The sequence below is a fragment of the Scyliorhinus torazame genome, chromosome 13 (assembly GCF_047496885.1).
Source record: "Scyliorhinus torazame isolate Kashiwa2021f chromosome 13, sScyTor2.1, whole genome shotgun sequence".
NCBI classification, from domain to species: Eukaryota; Metazoa; Chordata; class Chondrichthyes; order Carcharhiniformes; family Scyliorhinidae; genus Scyliorhinus; species Scyliorhinus torazame.
Window position 1 is genome coordinate 200101536 of NC_092719.1, and position 26769 is coordinate 200128304.

Genomic DNA, 26769 nt, shown 5'->3' on the forward strand with positions numbered 1-26769 from the left:
CTTGTGTCCCCATGTAACAATTTTAACAATGTTTTTAATCCTATGGTCCCAGCTATAATGAACATAATTGAAAAGGTTTTTTTCCTCCTGGTCTGGAGTGGACAGAGCCATGAATGGTTTTGGAAACCTCTCACACATCGCTGGCTGGTGCAGTATCCCCTCCATTTCCTACTTTGTCCCAAATTAAAAAATACTACATGGCGTTTGCAGCGTTGGAACAGGGATTCAAGGTCCTTGCTCGTGTTTGTGCTCCATACGAACCTCCTCACACCCCCCTTCATCTAACTAACCCCATCAACATATCTCTACTCCGTTTCCCCTGGTGTGTTTCCTTTTTCGATTTCTCAATGAATACATCTGCTATTTTTCTCTGGAGAATAGAGTGTCACCTCGTTCAATTTTTCCTGGGTCTGGAATGCACTGCCTCAAACGTGTGGTGGAGGCAGGTTCAATCAAGGCATTCAAGAGGGTATTAGGTGATCTCCAGTGGTACGGGGGAAAGTCACTAAGTCATGATGCTTGATTGGAGAGTCGGTGAAGTCATAATAATCTTTATTGTCACAAGTAGGCTTACATTAACACTGCAATGAAGTTACTGTGAAAATCCCCTAGTCGCCACACTCCGGCACCTGTTCAGGTACGCTGAGGGAGAATTCAGAATGTCCAATTCACCAAAGCGCACATCTTTTGGGACTTGTGGGAGAAAACCGGAGCACCCGGAGGAAACCCACGCAGTCACAGGGAGAGCGTGCAGACTCTGCACAGACAGTCACCCAAGCCGGGAATCGAACCTGGGACCTTGACGCTGTGAAGCAACAATGCTAACCATTGTGCCACCATGCTGCCCATGGCCTCCTACTGCACTGTAACAATTTTGTGAATCTCTGCTTTTTCATTCTAACCCTTCAGAAATGGACCCAGTGTTTGTTTGCTCTTTTGTCATGGTCTTATTAAATTTCAATATTACAAAGTGATCTGCGTATCTATATCCCAGATCTCCATGTTCATATACCATTGACATACTTATTTTTCACATAGCATGTGGACTCCTTATTCTTCCTACCACACCTCACACTTGGCTAGATACAGTTCACTTGCTAATAACATGCCAATTTTACAAGTTTATTTACTGTCATCCTGCATTTTGTTGTAGTCCTGCTCTGTATTACCTGCTCCCCCCCCTCGAAGAAAGTTTGGTATAATCTGCAACATTTGTTATTGTACTGCCGATTGTTCAATTCTTTAGGTTGTGAACGATTGTGGTTCCTGCACCATTCCTGTGCAACTCTACTTCCTATCATTTGCCCGTCTTGGGAGCTACCTTTAATATCTAAACTGTTTCCTGTTTTACAGCCAACGTTCCACCCATTCCATTACTTGTCTTATTATTCCACATGTTCTGACCTTTCTTCTAAGTCTACTTTCAGAGGTAGCTTTTCAAAAGGCTTTTTGGAAATCCAATTATGTTATTTCAGCTGCATTGCCCTTATCTTCCCTCCTGTCATTTCTTCAAAGAATTCAATAGTGTTGGTTTGACGTGGCCTTTTCCTTTTGGAATCTGTGCTGACTATTTTATTGTAACTTCAGGCTCTCAGTGATTTTCTGTTATGCCTTTAAGTAAGGATTCCAGTGTCTTTTCCCCCCACCAACTATCATTCCCTTGTTTGATTCTTTTTTATTTCTCAGGATCACATTGGCTGTTCCCTGGTCCTCTGGCAGTATTCCCTTTCCTAATGAGATTTTTATATATATATATATATATGTAAAAGTGGACTCACTGATTCTAACCTAACTATTAATATACATGGATGTAATCCGCCCAGCCGTGTCTGCGTGGGTTTCCTCCGGGTGCTCCGGTTTCCTCCCACAGTCCAAAGATGTGCAGGTTAGGTGGATTGACCATGACAAATTGCCCTTAGTGTTGGGTGGAGGTGTTGACTATGGGTGGGGTGCTCTTTCCAAGAGCCGGTGCGGACTCGGTGGGCCGAATGGACTCCTTCTGCACTGCAAATTCAATGATAATCTATGATTAATCTAGGACAAAGGTTCGTCACAACATCATGGCTGAAGGGCCTGTTCTGTGCTGTATTTTTCTATGTTCTATGTTCTGGCAATTTTTTTCCCTCTATCTAAATGTAATTAGTTTATCAATTATCTATCCCCTTCTATCTTAAATGATCTATCCTTTCTCTCATCTCTTCCTCTAATCAAGGTTGGATGATACGGGGGCGGGGGGGCGGGGCAGACATGTGATGTGACTACGGGAACGGTTGCGTTTTCATGAGTTCACACTCTGCTCATCAGTTAACCTGTTTTTAATCCTGGTACACATTTCATACTTGCTTTTTCTTGGGCTACATGGTTTGCGCCATGTCTCAGGAAATTCTTGATTGGCCTTTTGCGGGAAAGAGTTGAGATAAAATGTCAAAATCCTGGTTTGTTTGTGGCAGTCGGAGTGGATTGGAGCGGGGCCCAGCTCGGCGTGGCGCACTTGCCACTGAGCGGTCGGTCTCTGCTTTGATAGCGCTGTGTGCATCGGATGATGACCACCATCGAAGATGTTATCTCGACTGAGAATTTCAGCTCTTGTGTGAAAATCTTAGGAAAGCCTGCAGGATACCTTCAGAGACGCATGATGAGAGGTCTTGGCACTCGAGAGAGCACTGTCGAGAGAGCACTGTCATCAAAATCCTGCTGCATGGTGTGTCGTTTAGCCTGACTGGTGCCAGGGGGGGATGTCCCCCTGAGCCCGGTCCTAATGCATACATTGCACACCCATCAGGAAGTTTATCCTGATTTCCTGTGATAATTGCAGGGTTTTGCAGCATGGGAGGGTGTCCGCCATTTTGTCATGTTTTCATGATCCTATCCTGTTTCTCCCTTGGTGTCATATTTATTTGGGCAGCACCTCAGGGTCGAGGATGATCTGCTTCCGCTCCAGGGAGGTGGGTTCTGAGGTGGCTGAATAGTCCAATCCTGGATCCACAGGTTTGGCAGGTGGTGTTTGATGAGGTGGGTGGGAATTTCTCTGGGCTCTGCGCTCTTTCCGCTGTTTAGGCCTGGCCTCCACGTGATCCTCGAGGTAATTGGCACCGTCGTGGATGCTTCTTCTCCAGTTGGTGCGTTCTAAGGCAAGCAATTCCCACGTGTTGATGGGTATGTGCATTTATTTAGGGAGGTCTTCAGAGTTTGCTTGTAGCATTTTCCCCTGCCCTCCTGGTGATCGCTTGCCATTGCGGAGCTCAGAGTAGAGCAGGAGTGTTGTGTCGGGCACGCAGGTAATGTGGCCCGCCCATCGCAGCTGGTTGAGTGTGACCCGTGCCTCGATACTGGGGATAGTGGCCTGGGTGAGAACGCTCACGTTGGTACACCTATCCTGCCAGTGGATTTGCAGGATTTTGCAGGGTTGGACAATGTACAGCAGACATCTCAAATCCCTGGAGAGACATCACCACGTTTCTGATGAATAACAGGAGGGCGGGAACCACAGCTGTTCTGTAGACCGAGCTTGGTGCTGGATTTGAGGTCTCGGTCTTCGAATACTCTGCTCCTCAGGCGTCCAAAGACTGCACTGGCACATTGGGTTCGATGTTTGGATTTCATCATCAATGTCTACTCGCACCGAGAGGAGGCTCCTGAGGCATGGGAAACGATTCACATTGTCCAGGGGCTCACTGTGGATCTTGATTGCCAGAGGGCGGTTTTGTGTGGCAGGAGCAGGCTGGTGTGTTTCCCAGATGTTTAGTCTGAGGCCCATTCTCTCATATACCTCGGTGAATGAGTGGATAAGAGTTTGTAGCTCGGCCTCTGAATGTACACATACATTGGCGTCATTTGCATACTACAGTTCAGTGACAGAGAAGTTGGGGTGGTCTTGGTTCTGGAATGGAGGTGTCGGAGGTTGAACAGTTTCACGCTTGTCCAGTAGGTTAGCTCTACTCCAGCGGGGAACTTCAGGGTGATGGGGTGGAGTGTTGCTGCGAGGAAGATCGAGAAGAGCGTTAGTTCGATGACGCAGCTCTTTTTGACCCCAGTTTGCACACTTATTGGGTCTGTGGTTCCGTTGGTGAGGATCCCGGCTTGGAAGTAATCGTAGAGCAGGCGGAGAACGGTGATGAATTTCTGCAGCCAGCCGCAGAGTCAAAGACCTCTGCAAGATCGAAGAAGGCCATGTACAGAGTTTGATGCTGCTCCCTGCACTTTTTATGGATTTGTCACGTGCTGAGATTCATGCCCATTGTGCCTCTTGCTGGTAGGAAGCTGCACTGAGACTCGGGGAGGAGCTCTTCAGCCACTGGGAGGAGGCGATTGAGGAAGATTCTCGCCATAACCTTTCCAGTGACGGGTAATAGGGAAATCCTCTGTAATTTCTGCAGTCGGACCTATCTCCTTTCTTGAAGATGGTCACATCTGGGACTAGGGCAACTATTTTTGTGTTTTCATGATCCTATCCTCCTCCTCCCCCCCCCCCCCCCCCCCCCCCCCCCTTCCCCACACACACACCCGAGACCGAGGGAGAATGAGTATCTAGTTCTGTTTAATGATTGTATTAAACCAGCTGTGATGTCATTATCCTGTCCCTTGCTGTTCTCCTGCAGGTTAAGCTGTTTTTTTTTTTTTTAATCCCCTCCTTACTTACGGTGCTGTATTTATTGTAACTTTGTCATTTTATGAAATGTAAAATCTCTCTTGATTTTAGGCCCCGTACTCTGCATTCCTTTGCTTTTACCTCTCCCCACAAATCATTCCTCAACCAAACCTTGGGGGATATAACCTATTTACAAAGAATGCATCTTCATTTATTAGAAATGATTATTAACTATACATTTAGAATGTGGTGTCTGCACATTCATCATTAGTATTTCTCAATTTATCTCCCAGCTACAGAAATGGAATGTGGTTAAACACAGCGTATGCTAAATATTCCAGCAGAGACCAAAATGGGAAAAGCATATATTTGCAGGCTCACACTGCTCTACCCAATGATTAATGTGGGACGCTACAATGTATGTTCCTTGGTCTGCATCATTTTAAAAAAAAAAAAATGTTAATTTCCTAAAATGACATAAAAATAGAACCACAATTAATAACTCCGCTATGTACTATAATAGTGTCTTTCAAACTTTTTATTCCCGGGACAAACTTTTGGCAACCGGCCAACCTTCAAGACCTGACCGACCTTTTGGACCCACGCTGACCGACCTTTGCGGCACACATGATGTTCGCTTACCTTTTTGATTCAAAAGACGTGTCTGCTTTGTCCTTGCTATTTCGCTTCAATCGGGTTCAAAGAAGGAGAGGGAAATGTGTGTATCAGGGACAAACTTCAGCCAGTTCCTTTGTGCCGTCTTCATCTTTGTGAAACTGGAAAGTCCAACCTCACACATGTAGATCATCATGAACGGCAATAGCAACAAAATGCATATTTTACTCAGCAATGGATACTCCTGCGAGATGCTACTCCAGAATACTGACTGCCGCGTGGGCTTTTGGCATGTTTTTAATGTGATATTACATGTCAGCTCCAGCAGTATAGTCTTTTACTTTGAAGTCGGCTCTAAGTTAATAACTGACTCTGTGGTCTGAAAATGACTTTTTCACCCACCACTTCTCTTTCAAATTCTGAAACTTTTCTCATTTGTCAGTACTTCCCTCCATATAACACACGCGGACTTTGCCTCCTGAATTGCATTGTCACAATTGAGAAAACCATACCTCGGGAAATAGTCTTTATACTTCTTTGTTCCAAGTTAAGTTTATTTTTTCAGGGCCATTAGTCGGAGATCCTAGAGCTCTAACACCACCACTGCGCTTTCCTGCCCTGGGCTCTCCTGAACAGCTCTCTCAGGCAGGTTCTTTTGTGAGGTCCTGTCCAATAGGTAAACTGCCTATTGGTAGTCCCTGGCCGTCTCTTACTTTTAAGAAAACCACATTGATCTTCACAGTTCACTTGCCTTGCTTGCCAGCAGCTGCAGAATCGAAAGAACTCTTGCTTCCTGTTTTGACGCCAAAAGCGCGTACCTGGACGGCGCTTCATGGCAATTCTATGTGCAGGTGCATGACCTGCTCTCTGCTGCCACTTCTGGCCGGAAGAGTCCATACAACCTATTCATCTATCTCCATTTAAAAGGCGGCAGCGGGCACAATTCCCAGTAGAGACAAACGGCGGCAGAGACCGTTGGGTGCTTTTCCCACGATCGGATCCCCCGCGGGAATGACAGGATTGATCGGTCCGTGACCCACCCGCGGTCACGACCCTGACTTTGAAAAACCCTGCTATAATATAAAATACTATTAAACAAATGGTGTCATTAAAACAAATAAAGTGTGAAAAACAAACATTTTAAAAACACACCAAACTGGAAAGGGCCAGCTGATCCATCTAGCCTGTCTCAGACATGTTTTGTGTGTTGTGTTGAGATATTCTCCAGCCCTTGCATGCCATGTGGTCTCCTGGATGCAAAAGGTAAGCAGATTTGGCGGGGGACAAAAGTGAGAGCAAAAATATGGGAAATTCTTCTCTAATCCCTCAGTAATCAAACTTGTCTAGGAGACTGAAATGACCATGGGCGAATTCTCATATTTTGGGACTAAGTCCCTTAGGGGGGGGACGTGAAGTGTTTCCCACTGGATGCTGGCGGGAAAACACACACCAGGTTTACCGGCCCCAACCTCATTAATTATGCTACCGGCTGTTTTGTGCCATGTTTCATGGTGCGGCACTCCTGAGGGCACGTAGTCCGCTGTCCTATCCGGGCACCATGATGGGCACCTTTTCAATATGATTGTCCCCCTATTGACGAAAGACGATGGACCTCTTGAAAAATGAAGATGGATCTTGGGAAATTCTGAGGCCGGATGATGGACCTCTGCAGGATACAGAATTTGGAAAGTCCACCTGTAGATACTCCCTCCGCCCACTGCTATTAAGTGTTTCGGGGTCCTTGTTTGCTGGTTGCCTCCATTCTTCACTCTGCGGGCAGCCCAAGCCAGTGTTCAGGTGAGTTCTGTCATCTGCATGCCACGTTGATCCAAACGTGTTTCAGGCCTGCAGGTTTTCCCACTGGTGCGGCAGAATCTGCATCCCATTACCAGGATGCAAATAGATTTCACACTGGCCCCCAACGGGTTTCCCGATCTGCCATGGTGGGCACTGATGGAAGGACCCACTGTAAATCCCCACTGGCATAAAACCGATATTTGGACCTCTTTCTCCCCCCTACCACCCCCACAGCCACTATTGGACCCACCAATGGGGACTTGGGAGAATTCTGCCCCATGACTTATATTAATTGGTATCTTTTGTAGGATACAATCTCTGCCCCAGACAAGGACATGATTCAATCATCTTTAAGTGTCATGTATTTGCCTAGCAACAGCTATAAAACAAATTTAATGAAACATATTGGAATGCGACCTGCTCAGGTATAAATCTGCCTAGAGTCAGCAGTAGCCACTAAGACCGGATGAGATGTGTCTCTTCCAGTAATGAGATTAGAAGACATTTTAGATGAGGACAGAGGTGAATAGATTGAGTAGAAACAGTTTGCCTAAACGATTGGGATGATCAATGAGGTGCACATATGATAATGCCTAGAGTCAAGGAATTTGATAGGGCACACAGCCAAATACAAGAAGGCAGAATCAAACTGGAACCTAATTGCTTGCAGCCTCAAAAGCAAGGGAGGCCAGTTGGTACCTAGCAAACTCGGAAGCAGACAAGCCAGGTTTCGGCCACCAAGCCTGAAAGTGAAGTTTTATATCCTACAGCCTTGAAGCCAAGGCAGTGTAGAAAATCCCGGTCAAGGCAGTGTAAATATTTTCACTGAACCAGGACAAGATGTTCCCCAGACTTGATTATCAACCCTGCACTGTGTGGTAACTATTAATTGGTTTTGCGTGTTTCATAATTCATATTCCCTAATTGTCAGAGTAGAGTAGTCCTGTCCGTGTGTTTTGTGTGTTTATATATATTTTCTTTGATAATTGTTACATGATGACTGGGCTATTTATTCTCACTAGCGTTTCACTTGTCTCCTCACACCAAAACAAAACTACACACCCTCAAAAACCGGTGTTCCAACTTGGGATACACTCGCAGATAACCACAGCATGCTTTGTGACAAGACAATGACATTGCACACGCCAGCAGTCTATTCCGCGAGTCTGTCATTCTCTGGGAAAAGAAGAATTGGCTAACATAAAACCTGCATTTTCCCTTGTTTAATTTACATGCAAGAACCCAAGAACTCCCCAACACATCAAGTTGAAATAATAGTCTAGAATAATTTGCAGTTAATGGTGAAGTGATGGTGCTCACAGCTGACCTCCACGATAGCTGCCCATAAAGATCTAGCGATATTTGTGGCATAGATGTCCTCTTTCCTCGCATCGGTTTGGCTCAGTTGTCAAGTCAACAGCACCTCCTGGCATCCAGCAACAGTGCTGTGATCAAGCAAGGTGAGTGGTCAATGACATTGAACTATTCTCACTGGCAGCAAACCAGGAAATTAAATGTACCGCTTATCATGGAATCAGAGAATCCCTACAGTGTAGAAGGAGGCCATTCAGCCATTTCGACGTATAACTGGAAATCACTATCGGTTTCAGAGGCATAAGGATGATCAGTGCTGAAAGTTTCATCATTACTACAGCAAAATATGAGGCATTTTGTTAGCCAGTACACGGTCTAGCCCCTTTAGAATTTTATAGACTTCAATAATATTACTCCTGAACATATACAGACTCTATTCCTTAAGCCTATTTAGGTAGCTAAGATAAAATAATTTTTCAGGGCTCCTCTGAACCTTTTCCAAAGCCTCAGTATCATCCACCCATGTGTGGGGACCAGAATGGGACACAATGGGCTGGATTTTTTCAGAATCAGGCCAAAAATGGTGAGTAGGTCCTGGATATACAAGTCCCAACTCCCATTTACAGCAGATCCTATTTTTCTCTGGCAAGGGGACAGGATTGAAGCGCATTGGCGGGAAACCTGAATTTAGCAAGGCCATTTGAAATTTGTGCTGAATTCAAAGCGACTCCCTTTTGGCCATTCTAAGGGCCTTAACATGCAGTGTGGGAGCCTTGAATTTATATAGGAGACTTAAATGCTCCTGAAGGACATATAAGTTCTGTTTGGTGTCATAATCTGAAATAATTTAAATCCCCATCTCTTTAAACATTAAAAAAACATGCTGCAGCTATCAGATTAAAAGAAATCACAGCTGGAGAGCATTGATTGCAGGTCATCTGGTATAGTTTAGAAACACACTGCCATTTGTTCTTGCAGTTTTAATAGACTTCATTGTTGACATTTCCCAAAGGCATGTAGGAGGAAGTTGTGCACTTATGTAAAACACTAAGACTGTTTTAGTGGACAATCTCTTCCTATAGGGTCTTGGAGGAGAAGTATGTCAAAACAGATCACAACCAAGAAATCTGTGGCTGGAAACTCTTCAACTGGCTCTGAGGCTTTGCCTCAAGCCTCCACTGGGAAGATGGTGGCAGTAGGTCAGGCAGTCGGGGCAGCCCTGGTCAAGGAGACAAAACCTCCTGTCATTGGGGTGCCAGAAGGTGTGGAGGACCTGAATCCAACTGAGTGTTTTTCTCAGATGCTCGGTAAGATGGTGGGGGTAAGGGTACTGCCGTCCCTTCCAGAGTTGGTTTGGGCCCATCAAATACTCTGGCAGATGCTCCAGGCAAACGCATCACTATGAGCCGTGATAGCCAGGTTCCACAGCTTCCAGGCGCGGGAGTGGTCCTGAAGTAGGGTCAGGAGAATTGTGACATGAGATGGGGAGGAAGCCAGGTTAGAATATATCAGGAGTGAAATTTAGATGTAGGATTTTTGCTAGATGTGGGTTTTTTTAATGAATCTTTATAAACCCCTGGGCCTAATATGCTCTGGTGGGCCAGCCAATCTCACACAAATGCTTTTGGGTCTCCTTCTTCAACACCATGTCAGAGATTCTGAATATCTAACTGGAGCCGTGTCATTTGGTGGCCATTTGCGGGGTAGCAGACCGGGGTGAAGGTAGATGTCTTTTCCTTCACCTCACTGATTGCCAATAGTCACCTCACTGATTGCCAATAGTCATGTTCTGCTGTGGTGGTGGTCTCCACCCGGCGCCTCAGTATGGTTGGGTGACCTAATGGAATTCTTGCAGAAAGTCAACTACATCATTAAGAAGGTTTGGTTGCAGGGTTCTACCGGAGGTGACAGCCATTCATTACCTACTTTAAGGAAGTAGTCACCGTCAGTTATTGGGGGGGGGGGGGGGAAGAGGGAGAGCGCAGGTGGGGGGGGTGCATGTTGGGGTTTTGTTTGTTTCTTTTCGGTTGTCTTTTTTTATCCTAGTGGATGGGGTAGATAAGCTTATTTGGGTTTTTTGATATAGTCATAGAGGTTTACAGCATGAAAACAGGCCCTTCAGCCCAACGTATCCATGCCGCCCAGTTTTTACCACTCAACTAGTCCCAATTACCTGCATTTGGCCCATCTCCCTCTATACCCATCTTTCCCATATAACTGATAACTGGTTCTAGGTCATTAGTCCAGATGACTAAATGACTGATTCAGTAACATTACCATCATGCTACCGAACCCTGTTTAGAATTTTGTTACATATTTCATAGAGAAAATCTGTTGTGAATGAGGGGGGAAAAAAAACAGACCGTTATCTCATTAACCTCCAGTGACATAAGCACACATAAGCTATCTTGCAAAGATAGGCATTCCTGAGGTGTGAGCGCTGGCAAGTTATTTGGCCATAGTGAGTTTTACAATTGAGAATAACCTTGTCCTCATCTGATCTAAACCAGGAAAAATAAGAGATTTAAAAAAAAATAATCACTTGGCTATTAATAACCTTAATTCAGGGCAGAATTAGACAGATTTTAGTTACGCAAGTGAGCCAAGTGCTATATGGGCCAGACAGGTAAGTGAAGCTGAGACCACAACCACATCATCCATGATCGCACTGAATGGCAGAGCAGGCTCAGCTCCTGTGTTGCTTCATATGAATGGCACATCTTCTCCTTGTTAGCTAAACATCTCTTATGTTGATTTTTGCGTATCATCTGCTGTGGTAAATATGGCTTTTGATGTAAAATTTATTGTAAAATTGAAAATATTTTTCAAAAACATTTCCCAAAGGCTGTTACAACTGAGCCCCATTGTGAATGCCTGGCTGAGTTTCAAAAGTTCCAAAACCATATCTCAGCAGAAGAGGCTGAGTTCACATCTTTATCAACTGTTACAAGAGACTGCTTAAAGGATTAGCTATCTATGTGCCTTCCGAATAAAAGTTTTTGTTTTTATAACAAATTAACTACTTGAGGGGATTTCGAATGGATTTCATGAATGATAGCTTTTTTTGTATGTCAATGAGTGAAAGTCCTTGGATTGTGAGAAGTTGATTTTTTTTTCATTCTTAACAACACTCTGGAGTTCTGCCATAGTGGATAGTGGGTGAATGGAAATGGCTCGCTGGGAGAATGAGGGGCATGGAAGTGGCATAGGGGTATGAGGGGGCAGGGGAGGGTGAGGGCTGGAGGGCCTTAACAGTCTTGTATAAAACTGGACTAAAATCTCAGAACTGAGGTGGGCCTTCTAACCAGCCTCACCTGGTACTTGCCTGCTTTTATGGCTACCTCCAGAGGTGGAAGACATGATTTGATCATGCTCCTGCACCTTCCACCTGGAGTGATAATTGTTTGTGTCGGGTTTGTCAGGTGATTTCCCAAAGCAAGCTTCCATGCTGAGCATCCAGTTGAAAATTAAATGTGTCTAACTGAGGGGTCTTGTAGAAAGACAAAATGTCACATTTCATTTTTTTATTGGTTTCTGTATTGGTCCCAAATTTTGGGAGAGTTGTGAACACTGATAGCACAGTGTCTAGTTCTGTACCTTCTAAGGTGTAAGTGTGCATAGCACTGCTCCTTCCCACATGCATAAAACTGAACTTCTATCAGTCCAACGCCATTTGCCAAATTCTCTCAGCACATTCAAGCTTGCTTCGAGTTGATTTTGTGTCTTCCGCAGTTCTATTATTTGCACAAATCTTCATATCATATATCATCTAGAAACTGATAGCCCCATGACAGCAGTCCCCCCCCCAAAATCTCCATCTGGGTCATTGAGACAGATAATATAGAGCAATGGCCCAAAGTTTGAACCCTGCGGGACACCGCGGAGAATCCGCCTCCCAGCCGATCCACAACCTTTGTGCGTGCAGCCAATTCGTAATCCACTGCAGCAGCTTTCCATTAATCTTGTGGTGTAACCTATCGTGAGATGTGGAAATTTCTTTATTTTCTAATTATGCCTGATAACAGAGATGTGCAAAGAAAATTATTTGAAGACTAGATTATTTGGAAGTACTGGCTCTGCCATCATGATGGTCCAGGTTGCACACCTGTCTGCTCTACATCTTGTGTGAATGTTACACCGAGTATCTCATTTTCCACAGCTCGGGATGCAGATCACCTGCAAACTGACCTACATACATTTCATTCGGGCTTTCAGTTCAACTAATAAATAATCCTGCTCTCAGCTGTGTGGACCGACGATGTCACTCCATATCTGGAATAAGACCGACTGGCCTAATTCGTTTGTTAGAATCATCAAGTCAAGAGTTTTACAGCACAGCCCTTCAGCCCATAGTGTCTGCTTTGACCATTGGCCAGTACGCACCTATCTATTCCAATCCCATTTTCCAACAGTTGTAGCTTTGTAAGCTATGACATTTTATGTGCTCATCGAAATGATTCTTAAATATTGAGGGTTCCCGCCTCTACATTCTTGCAAGCTGTGCGTTCCAGATTCCCACCACCCTCAAGTTTTTTTTTTTTCTCAATTCTTTCTAAATCTCATGCATGTTAAATCTATGCCTTCAATCTATGCCCAACCCCAACCCGGTTATTGACCCCTCTATGAAGGGGAAACATTTCTTATGTCCTTCATGTTCCTGGCAACTTCATTGCAGTGTTAATGTAAGCCTACTTATGACACTAATAAAGATTATTATTATTAATTTTGCACACTTCAATGAGCCCTTCCCCCCCCCCCCCCCCCCCCAGCTTTCTCCGTTCTAAAAAAAACAAGCCCAGCCTAAGCAGCCTCTCTTCACAGCTGAAACACTTCAGCCCAGGCAGCATCCTGGTGAATCTCCTGCATTCTCTCTAGTGCAATCGCATCCTTCCTCCCATGGCAGGTGTCAGGTAGAAAATACAGTTGAGAACCAAGAGGAATGCAGAAGGTTCAGAAGGGAGGTGAAAAGCACATTGGAGAAGCAACAAGGGAGTATCAGAAAACACTGACAGCCAACATTGAAGGGGAATTCCGAACACTTCTGTCGGCGTGTAAATAGTAAAAGGAGGCGTAGAATCGATTAGGGACCTAAAATGGATTTACACATGGAGGCTGGGGCCTGGTTGAGGTATTAAATTAATACTTTGCATCTGTCCTTACAAAGGAGGTAGATGCTACCCAGGGTATGGTGATAGACGAGGAAACTCTGTCACTAGGAGGAAGGGTTGAATAGATTGTCAGTACTGAAGGTTGACAAGACACCGGGACCAGATGAGATGCATCCAAGGAAATTGAAGGAAGTGAGAGTGGAAATTGCAGGGGTGCTGGCCATAATCTTTCAGTCTTCCCCAGACTCTGGGAAGGTGCCAGAGGACTGGAGAATTGCAAATCTTGTTTTAAAAAAAAAAGTTGGATAAGCCCAGCAATTAGTTTAACATCAGTGGTGGGGAAGCTTCTAGAAACAATTCTGGGGGGATAGAATTAGTAGTTACATGGAAACATGTGGGTTGATTAGGAAGAGCCAGCATGGATTTCTAAAGGGGTAATTATGTTTTACTAACTTGCTGGAGTTTGTTGAAGAGGTAACAGAAAGGATCGATGAGGGCAATGTTGTTGATGTGGTGTACATGGACTTTCAGAAGGCATTCGATACAGTGTCAGATAACAGACTTGTGAGAAAGGTTCTAGCTTGAAAAGTAACAGTAGCAACATGTATACAAAATTGTCTGAGCAATAAGAAACAGAGTAAAGGTCGATAGATAATTTTCGAGTTGGAGAAAGGTTTATTTTGGAGTTCCCCAGGGATCAGTATTGAGACCCTTGTTTTTCCTGATTATATTAATGATTGATATCTTGGTGTGCAGGCGACAATTGTGGATGATGCAAAATTTAGAGACTTTGTAAAGAATTTCAAAAGAACATAGACATGTTGGTGGAGAGGGCAGATAGGTGGCAGATGAAGTTCAATGCGGAGAAGTGTGACATAGTGCATTTTGGTAGAAAGAACAAGGAGATACAATATAAAATAAGAGCTACAATTTTTAAGGGGGTGCAGTAGCAGTGGGATTTGGGTGTTTATGTGCATAGATCATTGAAGGTGGCAAGGCAGGTGGAGAGAGCAGTTATTAAAGTATATAGTATCCTGGGCTTTATTAATGGGGTATAAAGTACAAGAGCAAGGAGGTTATGCTGAACTTATACTGCTCACTAGTTAGACCTGAGCTGGAGGATTGTGTACATTTCTGGGCACCACACTATAGGAAGGATGTGAATGCATTGGAGAGAGTGCAGAAGATGTTTACAAGAATGATTCCAGGGATGAGACACTTCAGTGATGAGGATAGATTGGAGAGGTGGGAACTGTTCTCCTTGGAGAGTAGAAGGTTAAGAGGAGATTTGATAGAGGTGATCAAAATCATGAGGTGGCTGGACAGAGTAGACAGGGAGAAACTGTCCCCACTCACAAAAGGGTCGAGAACGCAAGGGTGCAGATCTAAAATGATTTGCCAAAGAAGAAAATGTGATTTGTGAGAATTCTTTTTCATACAACGAGTGGTTAGGGTCTGAAACGCACTGCCTGGGCGTGTGGTAGAGACCAGTTTAATCAAGGCATTCAAGAATGCATTAGATACTTATTTGAATAGAAACAGTATGCAAGGGTATGGCGAAAAGGCAGGAGAATGGCACTAAGGATGCTCTCTTGGAGAGCCGATGCAGGCATGATGGGCCGAATGGTCTCCTTCAGTGCCATAACACTTCTGTGATTCTGTAATACCACAAGATCCTCCCTAAAATCCAGCTCTTTGACCAGGCCTCTGACTATGCCCACTTTGTTTTAAACTCTGCTTCTGTGAAGTATTTGGGGATTTATTTTTATTGAAGGTGTTGTCACTGGCCATTCTGAGGCTGGTCAATTTTAACTATGTTGATATAAGAAACGCTCTGCAGAATGTGAGGAACTCCGACTTTAGATGTTGCCCTGACCTGACCCAGTAATTTGTTGCAACATGAAAATCCTCAGTGACTAACACTGATTTGTAAGGAAATTTCATTTTCTCCCAGTTATTCCAGGAAATTCACCTCCCCAACAAATTCCCCAAGGTGGAAACAGTAGGAATTGAGGGATGGGCACTAAAAAGATTGGTTTTTAAGGTGTACATTGCTGGGTTTCAGAAATGTATTGTGGAAATAGGATATTACAGCTCTTAAACCATACAGCGTATGACGCTGCCTCTAACAGAGCACAGAAGAAATTTGTTGTAAGTCATTATGACATTTACTCCCTGCCTGTCTGAGCAACTTTCTGATCACAAGAAAATACCGCTTGCATCTCCCTCCACATCTGTGCATCTGTGTAATTGAACACAACAGGGGTCTTTCACACTGTCAAGCTCAGTAAGTCATCCGAACCATTTCTTCCAATAACGCGTTGTAGCTACTCACGTTTAAACAAATATTCACAAATGTGTCAGGGGAGGGAGAAAAAAGAAAAGGATATAACCCCATTAAAACAATTTGATTTTTTAGGATGATAAAATGTCTAAAGCTCTCATATAATTGCATGACCTGCAAGGTCAACTATTTCCACCTCTGTAACATCGCATGACTCTATCCTTTATCTACTCATCTCCTACTGAAATCTCATCCAAGACTGTTACCTTTAGACTTGACAATTTCACTTACTCCTGGATGGCCTTCCTTCTTCTACCAGCCTTTGGCTTAAGGTCGTCCAAACTTCTGCTGCCTGTGTCCCTCTTCACACCAAGTCCTGTTTATAATAATAATCTTTCTTAGTGTCACAAATAGGCTTACATTAGCGCTGCAATGAAGTTACTGTGAAAATTCCCTAGCCGCCACACTCCGACACCTGTTCGGGTACATTGAGGGAGAATTCGGAATGTCCAATTCAGCTAACAAGCACGTCTTTTGGGACTTGTGGGAGGAAACCAGCGCACCCGGAGGAAACCCATGCAGGCACTGGGAGAACGTGCAGACTCCGCACAGTGACCCAAGCTGGGAATCAAACTCACTACTGTGCTACCATGCCACCCACCACCAATTTTCTATTAGCTCCTGACTAAGCAAATTTGTGATTTTATAAGTTTTCACCTTTTGTTTTCAAATTTCTCCATGGCCTCACCCCTTTCCATCTCTGTTGTTCCCTCCATTCTCACAACACTTCAATTATCTTCGTTGCTCAACATCTGACATCTTGAGTCTCTCCGATTTTAATCACTCACCATTGTTGAGAGTGCCTTCAACTGCCTAAACGTCACTGTCCACCTGGGTCACTATCCCCCTTCAAGATGCTCTTTAAAACCCTACCTCTTTGCTCAAGCATTTGGCCATCAGCTGAAATTTTCTGGGTCGTTTGGCAAAGGGGCTGGGGGGCGGAAACACTGGAAGAATAGTGCGGGAAGGCATTGGGAATAGTGCCCAATGTCAGCCTGCCCCAAACAAGGGCAGCTTGGTTTCCCACTGGGAATTGAACCACTTAAGTGGCCAGTTAAAGGCCACTTCCTGCCTCCGGAGGTATTTTGCTCACACTCGAAGCACCTGCCACCACATGGCAAATCTGCCAGATGAAACCTGGTGGCCTGCCAGTGGGGTGGATCCTTCTTATGGTTACTTTATGGTCCATGAAGGACTAGGTGGTAGTATCTGCCCTTGCGGCAAGGATGCCATCCGTGCTCCTTTCTCCCCTTTCCAACCCTGCAAATTGCCTTGTCTTACCTTCAAGGCCTTGGCACGCCAATTCCGATGATCTCTTCAGTCAGCACCTCGGCATTGGCCAGCACCACCACTGAGGGGACGGGGGGGACCGGGCGAGGGGGGGGGACCCCTTGACTGGATGGCGGTAAATTGGCGGTAGTGGCCTTTTAATTGGCTACCGCCAGCAACCTGCCGCTCCAGGTCCCACCGTCTGCTGAAGTGGGGTCACCATCTGCTTTCGACCCCAATGATGGGACTTCCCCGGAACAAACAGAACCCAGGCCAATAACTTCCTATATGGCTCAATGCCAAATTTTGCTTTACAATATTTGGGCATCACAGTGTTTGGTACTGCTGCCTCACAACGCCAGTGACCGGGTTCAATTCTGGCCTTGGGTGGATTGGGTTTAGATTTGTGTTTATTGTCCCGTGTACTGAGGTACAGTGAAAAGTATTGTACTGCATATAGTCCAGACAGATCATTCCATACATGAAAAAAACAGGACATTCAATAGGTACACAAGTGACTGGATGTGTGGGGTTTGCACATTCTCCCTGTGTCTGCATGCGTTTCCTCCAGGTGCTCCAACAGTCACAAAAGATGTGCAGGTTCGGTGGATTGGCCATGCTAAATTGTCCCTTGGTGTCCAGGGATGTGCAGGGTTATGGGGAAAGTGCGGGGGACTAGGTCTAGATAGTGTGCTCTTTCAGATGGTTGGTGAAGATTCGATGGGCTGAATGGCCTCCTTCTGCACTGTAGGGATTCTATGATCCTGCAAACACTCTGTGAAGCTGCTTGGGATTGTTTCTTACAGTAAAGGCACAGTTATTCTAGTAAATATAGGATAATGTTAAACGACACCCAAGGTGCAAGCTTCCAAAAATACTGAAACACAATCCCGATAGTGACGTCTAGATCATGTCCACCAGTACTAACCCTACCAGAGTTTGCCAGGTCATTGGAAGGCACCTCACTTATGTAGGGTACCGGCATTCTTTTATGGACATCTATATCACACTTCGCTGTACAAAAACCTCTCAACACGTAGCCACACAGAGACCACAAGGCACCCCACACATGGGTGGCATGGTAGCACAGTGGTTAGCACTGTTGCTTCACAACTCCAGGGTCCCAGGTTTGATTCCCGACTTGGATCACTTTCTGTGCGGAGTCTGCATGTTCTCCCCGTGTCTGCGTGGGTTTCCTCCGGTTTCCTCCCACAAGTCCCGAAAGACGTGCTGTTAGGTAATTTGGACATTCTGAATTGTCCCTCGGACCCGAACAGGCGCCAGAGTTTGGCGACGAGGGTCTTTTCACAGCAACATCATAGCAGTGTTAATGGAACCCTACTTGTGACATTAAAGACTATTATTTTAAAACGTGCCAATTGCAGGTATTATGCACAAGCTATGTACAATGAAATAAGTTTAGCAGGAATATTACCCTGAACCCCCAGAAGGTGATAATTTTGTTTTGAACTTTCAATTTTGGGCTTCCTTACACACTCGCAAAAGGAGGCAATGATCAAACTCTCTGGGGACAGAATATTTAATACAATTTTAGATGTTTTCCACTGTGGCCATTTTTCTGCCAGCAGCTTGCTGCACTGACTGATGTAATAAGTACCATACATTTGAAATGTTGAGGGAATTAATTATAAGAAAGTAATACAGGGAGAAAGATGTGAGTTTATTTAGGCACTTCAAAGATACAAAGCAAAATCTGTTGAGGGGAAAAAAGCAAATTATTTTTAAGTTGGATTGGTACAAGGGGGAATTTAAGCTTTTGGATTTGTTAGAGAGAGTGAGTGAGTAGTAGGGCTGTTTTATCTGAGTAATATAATTTTTAAATGTAACACTTTAAAACGATGCTCAGAGGGATTTGGGTGTAATGTACCTATGCAGGGAACACAAAGTTTTTTTAAAAAAAAATGTTTTATTGAAATTTTTTTCCCAAACAACAATTTTTCCCCTCTTACAAAGCAAACGCAACAATAACAATACAGAAATTTTTAACAATACACAAGTAACAAAACCCCTTTATCTTTGACCTAAACTAAACTAAACCCCTCCCCCCCCTTCCCCCTGGGTTGCTGCTGCTGGTCATCTGTCTTCCCTCTAACTTTCCCCTAGGTAGTCGAGAAATGGCTGCCACCGCCTGGTGAACCCTTGAGCCGATCCACTCAGGGCAAACTTTATCTGCTCCAGTTTAATGAACCCCGCCATATCATTTACCCAGGCCTCCAGTCCGGGGGGTTTCGCCTCCTTCCACATGAGTAGGATCCTGCGCCGGGCTACTAGGGACGCAAAGGCCACAACGTCGGCCTCTTTCGCCTCCTGCACTCCTGGCTCTTCCGCAACTCCAAATAGAGCTAACCCCCAGCCTGGTTTGACCCGGGCCTTCACCACCCGCGAAATCACTCCCGTCACTCCCTTCCAATACCCTTCCAGTGCCGGGCACGCCCAAAACATATGTGCGTGGTTTGCCGGGCTCCCGCCACACCTCCCACATTTGTCCTCCACTCCAAAGAACCTGCTCAATCTTGCCCCCGTTATGTGTGCTCTATGTAGCACCTTAAATTGAATCAGGCTAAGCCTGGCGCATGAGGAAGAGGAATTTACCCTGCTTCGGGCATCAGCCCACATACCCTCCTCTATCTCCTCCCCTAGTTCTTCTTCCCACTTTCCTTTTAGTTCGCCCACCGACTCCTCCCCCTCTTCCCTCATCTCTCGGTAAATCTCTGACACCTTGCCCTCTCCGACCCACACCCCTGAAAGCACCCTGTCCTGTATCCCCTGTGTCGGGAGCAACGGAAATTCCCTCACCTGTTGTCTAGTAAACGCCCTCACCTGCATATATCTCAAGAAATTTCCCTGGGGCAACTTATACTTTTCCTCCAATGCTCCCAAGCTTGCATAAGTCCCATCTATAAATAAATCTCCCACCCTCCTAATTCCCAACTGGTACCAGCTCTGAAATCCTCCATCCATTCTTCCTGGGGCGAACCTATGGTTGTTCCTGATTGGGGACCCCACCAGGGCTCCCCGCACCCCTCTCTGTCGCCTCCACTGTCCCCAGATATTCAATGTTGCCGCCACCACCGGGTTCGTGGTAAACTTTTTAGGTGAGATCGGTAGCGGCGCCGTCACCAGCGCCTCTAAACTCGTCCCTTTACAGGACTTTCTCTCCAGTCTTTTCCACGCCGCTCCCTCACCCTCCATCATCCATTTACGTATCATTGCCACATTGGCGGCCCAATAGTAATCGCCCAAGTTCGGTAGTGCCAATCCTCCTCTGTCCCTACGACGCTGAAGGAACCCCCTCCTTACTCCTTACTCTCGGAACTTTCCCTGCCCACACGAAGCTCGTGATGCTCCTGTCTATTTTATTAATAAAGGTCTTGGTGATTAGTATAGGGAGACATTGAAATACAAATAAGAACCTCGGGAGGACCATCATCTTAATTGCTTGCACCCTGCCCGCCAGCGATAGAGGCTGCATGTCCCACTTCTTGAAGTCCTCCATTTGTTCTACCAACCGTGTCAGATTAAGTCTGTGCAAGGTTCCCCAGCTCCTAGCGATCTGAATCCCTAGGTATCGGAAGTTTCTTTCCACTTTCCTTAGAGGCAAGCCTTCTATCTCTCTACTCTGGTCCCCTGGATGTATCACAAATAATTCAGTCTTCCCCATGTTTAGCCTATACCCCGAGAAATCCCCGAACCCCCTCAAAATTCACATAACCTCTATCACCCCCCCACGCTGGGTCCGACACGTATAACAATAGGTCATCCGCGTATAACGAGACTCGTGTTCTTCTCCCCCTCTAATCACCCCTCTCCATTTCCTGGAGTCTCTCAACGCCATGGCCAGAGGTTCAATTGCCAACGCGAACAACAATGGAGATAGCGGGCATCCCTGTCTTGTTCCCCTATATAGTCGGAAATACTCCGATCTATGTCGACCTGTAACTACGCTTGCCGTTGGAGCCCCATAAAGAAGTCTAACCCAGCTAATAAACCCGTTCCCAAACCCAAACCTCCTTAACACTTCCCATAAATACTCCCACTCCACCCTATCAAATGCCTTCTCTGCGTCCATTGCCGCCACTATCTCTGCCTCCCCCTCCACTGGGGGCATCATTATCACCCCTAATAGTCGTCGCACGTTAACATTCAGTTGTCTCAGGGAACACAAAGTTAACATGGCAAGAACAGCAAGCAAGGCAAATGGCATGTTGGTCTTTATTGCAATATGATTGCAATACTATAGTAAGGAAATCTTATGCAGAGTATTGGGCTTTGGTAAGACCACACCTAGAATACCGAGTGCAATTTTGGTCTTTATCGCAGGAAGGATATAAGTTCATTAGATATAGGAGCAGAATTAGGCCATTCGGTCCATCGAGTCTGTTCCACCATTCTATCATGGCTGATATGTTCCTCATCTGCTATCTACAATGTTACAGACATATTTGGACTCCGTTCAGCAAAGCCTCATTGATGACTGTTCTCCAATAATGAGAGACTGTTCAAGTTGGGCCTATACTCTCTGGAGTTTAGAAGGATGAAAGGTGTTCTCATTGAAATGTACAGATTCTGAAGGGACTGCGAGGTTGTTCCACCAGCTGGAAGAGTGCAGAACCTGGGGGCCCAGCCTCCAGATAAGGGGTTGATCATTTAGGACTGTGATGAGGAGAAATTTCTTCACTGAGGGTTGTGAATCTTTGGAATTGTTTATCCAGAGGGCTGTGGATGCTCCATGGCTCAGTATATTCAAGACTGAGATGATTGTAGATTTCTCAGTGAATCAGGTGATATGGTGAATGCACTGGAAAGTTGGGCTAAGGTAGAAGATCAGCCATGATTGCATTGAACGGTAGAGCAGGCTTGAGGAGCCATATGGTCTACTCCTATACCTATTCCTCATATCTTTGGGCGGGCTGAATGGTAAGCATAATGTTATGTGTGGGTAATCTAGAAACCGGTCTAACTAGTGTGTAATAAAAAGTGAGCTGAGTGTGACAAAATTGTCATCCAGAAAACAAGTATAACCATCGTAAGTGTTGTAACAGGAAGTGTATGCTATTTGCAGGACTTTCACATGATAGGTATAACCATACTAGATAATGCAAGGTGTTTTATGGATACTGGCTGGATTTCTTTTAATATGTTTGTTTTAATATACCATATCCCTATGGCAGGATTCGCAGGTCCCGCTGAGCGCCCAATTCACCGCTCTCGCTGGCAGCAGTGGCAGGGCGAACTCTGATCGGAGAATCCCAGCCTCTGAAATCTTCCCCCAACACACCATGGCTGCAATGTGTACTATTTCAATAACATGCACGGCATCAAATCATTGAAGCTTCTACCAAAACATCTTCCAAACCGGTGTCCTCCACCGCTATTATGTTATTGCACTGAGAAAACTCATCTTGTGGATTCACAGTGAGCAGCCGTTATTGAACTGACTTTATTTACACCTCCCCAGCAGGGAGGACAATATAACAGAATGCTTGGATCTTGCAGTATACGTAGAAGATCAAGGACAATGGGTACATAGGGACATCATTTTCTGAGATTCCCTCTAAGTCACATATCCTGATTTGGAAATATATCACTGTTCCTTCATTAGGATAGGTTGAAATTCCCACTTAACATTATTGGACAGTGCCTCCACTGACTGCCTTATATTACGATTCCGGTCCAGACCCCAAGATACTGGACAGAAACTCCAATATTTTTTTTAATTTGTAAGACTGAAAAAAGGATATTTCGCTCCAGGTGATTCCATGCACAAATAGGGATATGGTATACTAAAACAAACTTGACTACTAACACAGGCCTAAGATAAGTTTAATGTCATACAAGAAAATAGCTTACAATTACCCGTTAAACAAACTTGAAAATGACAAAGCTGGAGGATTACTGGAAGGAGGTGTTTAGGGTAATCTTTAAAGTGGTGCACGTAAAACTGGACCCGGGTCCTCGGGAGGCCATATTCGGGGGTGTCGGACCAGCCGGGGTTGGAAACGGACACGGAGGCAGATGTTGTAGCCTTCGCCTCGTTGATCGCCCGAAGGCGGACCCTGTTAGGTTGGAGATCAACCTCTCCACCTTGTGCCCTGTCGCGGTGGGGGGGCCTGCTGGAATTCTTGATGCTTGAGAAGGTCAAATTTGAACTGAGGGGAAGGATGGAGGGATTCTGCAATTTATGTGCATTATTCATTATGCACTTTCGAGAATTGGATCATATCGAACATTAGGGGGGTTGGGGGCTGGGAGGGTTGGGGGAGAGGGGACTGTATGTGTTAATTTTTTTTAAAAATATGTTTATTCAAAGTTTTTCCCAACAAAGATTTTCAACCAGTAACAGAAAAGAAAAAGACAAAAGAGCAAAACAAAACATAAACATATCAAGCAAACATAGTACAGAACTTATACACAATGGGTTTCTCCCACAGATATTAACCCTCCCCTATGTTTGTACAAATACTACCTGGGGAAAAAAACCCTCCCCCACCCACCCAAATATCCCCCCCCCCCGAAAGAAATACCCCCCCTCCTCCCCGCCCCCCCCCCCTCCCTGGGTTGCTGCTGACCGAGCTCCTTCTAGTGCTCCGCGAGATAGTCAAGGAACGGTTGCCACCGCCTGAAGAACCCCTGCGCAGACCCTCTCATGGCAAACTTTATCCTCGCTAGCTCAATGAACCCTGCCATGTCATTTATCCAGGCTTCCACACTGGGGGGCTTCGCGTCCTTCCATAATAGCAAGATCCTCCGCCGGGCTACCAGGGACGCAAAGGCCAGAATGCCGGCCTTTTTCGCCTCCTGCACTCCCGGCTCGTCCGCCACCCCAAATAATGCCAGCCCCCAACTTGGTTTGACCTGGACTTTCACCACCTTGGACATAGTCCACGCAGAACCCTTCCAGTGCCGGGCACGACCAAAACATGTGGACGTGATTCGCCGGGATTCCTGAGCACCTCCCACATCTGTCCTCCACCCCAAAGAATATACTCAGCCTCGCCCCCGTCATATGCGCTCTGCGAACAACCTTAAACTGTATCAGGCTGAGCCTGGCACATGAAGAGGAATTAACCCTACTCAGGGCATCCGCCCATAGACCCTCTTCAATCTCCTCCTCCAACTCCTCCTCCCACTTGCCCTTCAGCTCCTCTACCAAAGCCTCCCCCTCTTCTTTCATCTCCTGATATATCGCCGAAACCTTGCCCTCTCCGACCCATACACCCGAAATCACCCTGTCCTGGATCCGCTGTGCCGGGAGCGACGGGAATTCCCTCACCTGCCGCCTCACAAACGCCCTCACTTGCATATACCTGAACGCATTTCCTGGGGGTAACCTGAACTTCTCCTCCAGTGCCCCGAGGCTCGCAAACGTCCTGTCTATAAACAGGTCCCCCATCCTTCTGATCCCTGCACAATGCCAGCTCCGAAACCCCCCATCCATCCTCCCCGGGACGAACCGGTGGTTCTCCCGGATCGGGGACCACGCCGCGGCTCCCATCTCACCCCTATGTCGTCTCCACTGCCCCCAGACCTTTAGCGTTTCCGCCACTACCAGACTCGTGGTGTACCTTGTCGGCAAGAGCGGCAGCAGTGCCGTCACCTGCGCCCTCAGGCTCGTTCCTTTGCAGGACACCATCTCCAACCTCTTCCATGCCGCCCCCCCCTCTACCTCTATCACCCACTTACGGATCATTGCTACGTTGGCTGACCAATAATAGCCCTCCAGATTCGGCAACGCCAGCCCTCCCTGTCCCTACTACGCTCCAGAAAACCCCTCTTTACCCTCGGGGTCTTGTTTGCCCACACAAAGCCCATGATGCTCCTACCTACCCTCTTAAAAAAGGCCTTGGTAATCCTAATAGGATGGCACTGGAACACGAAAAGAAACCTCTGGAGGACCGTCATTTTAATTGACTGTACCCTGCCCGCTAGCGAGAGTGGCAACACATCCCATCGTTTGAAGTCCTCCTCCATCTGCTCCATCAGCCGCGTCAAATTAAGTTTGTGCAGGGCCCCCCAGCTCCTAGCTACCTGGATCCCCAAGTATCGAAAGCTCCTTTCCGCCCTCCTCAACGGTAGGTCATCTACCCTCTTCCCTGGTCCCCCCGATGCACCACAAAGAGCTCACTCTTCCCTACATTGAGCTTGTAGCCCGAGAAGTCCCCAAACTCTCTTAGGATCCGCATGACCTCCACCATCCCCTCCACTGGATCCGCCACATACAGCAACAGGTCGTCTGCATACAGTGACACTCGATGCTCCTCTCCCCCTCGGACCACCACCCTCCAGTTCCTGGACTCCCTTAATGCAATGGCCAAAGGCTCAATTGCTAATGCAAACAACAGGGGGGACAAGGGGCATCCCTGCCTCGTCCCTCAATACAGCCGAAAATACTCCGACCTACGCCGATTCGTAACCACACTCGCCACCGGGGCTCTATATAGAAGCTTAACCCAACTAATAAACTCCTCCCCAAACTCCTCGCCAACATTGAGGGCATTTAAAAGTTTATTGGATAAACATATGGATGATAATGGTATAGTGTAGGTTAGATGGCTTTTGTTTCGGTGCAACATCGTGGGCCGAAGGGCCTGTACTGCGCTGTATTGTTCTATGTTCTAAGGGGAGTAGAGACAACCCTGGCAACTATAGACCGGTGAGCCTCACGTCTGTTGTGGGTAAAGTCTTGGAGGGGATTATAAGAGACAAGATTTATAATCATCTAGATAGGAATAATATGATTAGGGATAGTCAGCATGGCTTTGTGAAGGGTAGGTCATGCCTCACAAACCTTATCGAGTTCTGTGAGAAGGTGACTGAACAGGTAGACAAGGGTAGAGCAGTTGATGTGTATATGGATTTCAGTAAAGCGTTTGATAAGGTTCCCCACGGTAGGCTATTGCAGAAATTACGGAGGCTGGGGATTGAGGGTGATTTAGAGATGTGGATCAGAAATTGGCTAGCTGAAAGAAGACAGAGGGTGGTGGTTGATGGGAAATGTTCAGAATGGAGTTCAGTTACAAGTGGCGTACCACAAGGATCTGTTCTGGGGCCATTGCTGTTTGTCATTTTTATAAATGACCTAAAGGAGGGCGCAGAAGGGTGGGTGAGTAAATTTGCAGACGACACTAAAGTCGGTGGTGTTGTCGACAGTGCGGAAGGATGTTGCAGGTTACAGAGGGACATAGATAAGCTGCAGAGCTGGGCTGAGAGGTGGCAAATGGAGTTTAATGTAGAGAAGTGTGAGGTGGTTCACTTTGGAAGGAATAACAGGAATGCGGAATATTTGGCTAATGGTAACGTTCTTGGAAGTGTGGATGAGCAGAGGGATCTCGGTGTCCTTGTACATAGATCCCTGAAAGTTGCCACCCAGGTTGATAGGGTTTTGAAGAAGGCCTATGGAGTGTTGGCCTTTATTGGTAGAGGGATTGAGTTCCGGAGTCATGAGGTCATGTTGCAGCTGTACAAAACTCTGGTACGGCCGCATTTGGAGTATTGCGTACAGTTCTGGTCACCTCATTATAGGAAGGACGTGGAAGCTTTGGAGCGGGTGCAGAGGAGATTTACCAGGATGTTGCCTGGTATGGAGGGAAAATCTTATGAGGAAAGGCTGATGGACTTGAGGTTGTTTTCGTTAGAGAGAAGAAGGTTAAGAGGAGACTTGATAGAGACATACAAAATGATCAGGGGGTTAGATAGGGTGGACAGTGAGAGCC

General features: G+C 46.0%; 1 protein-coding gene across 4 annotated transcripts in view; it reads left to right on the forward strand.

The window, feature by feature from the left end:
* LOC140388524 (uncharacterized) overlaps window positions 1–26769 on the forward strand; it is a 98158-nt gene that overhangs the window by 54159 nt on the left and 17230 nt on the right. The gene's annotated exons all lie outside the window — the stretch shown is intronic.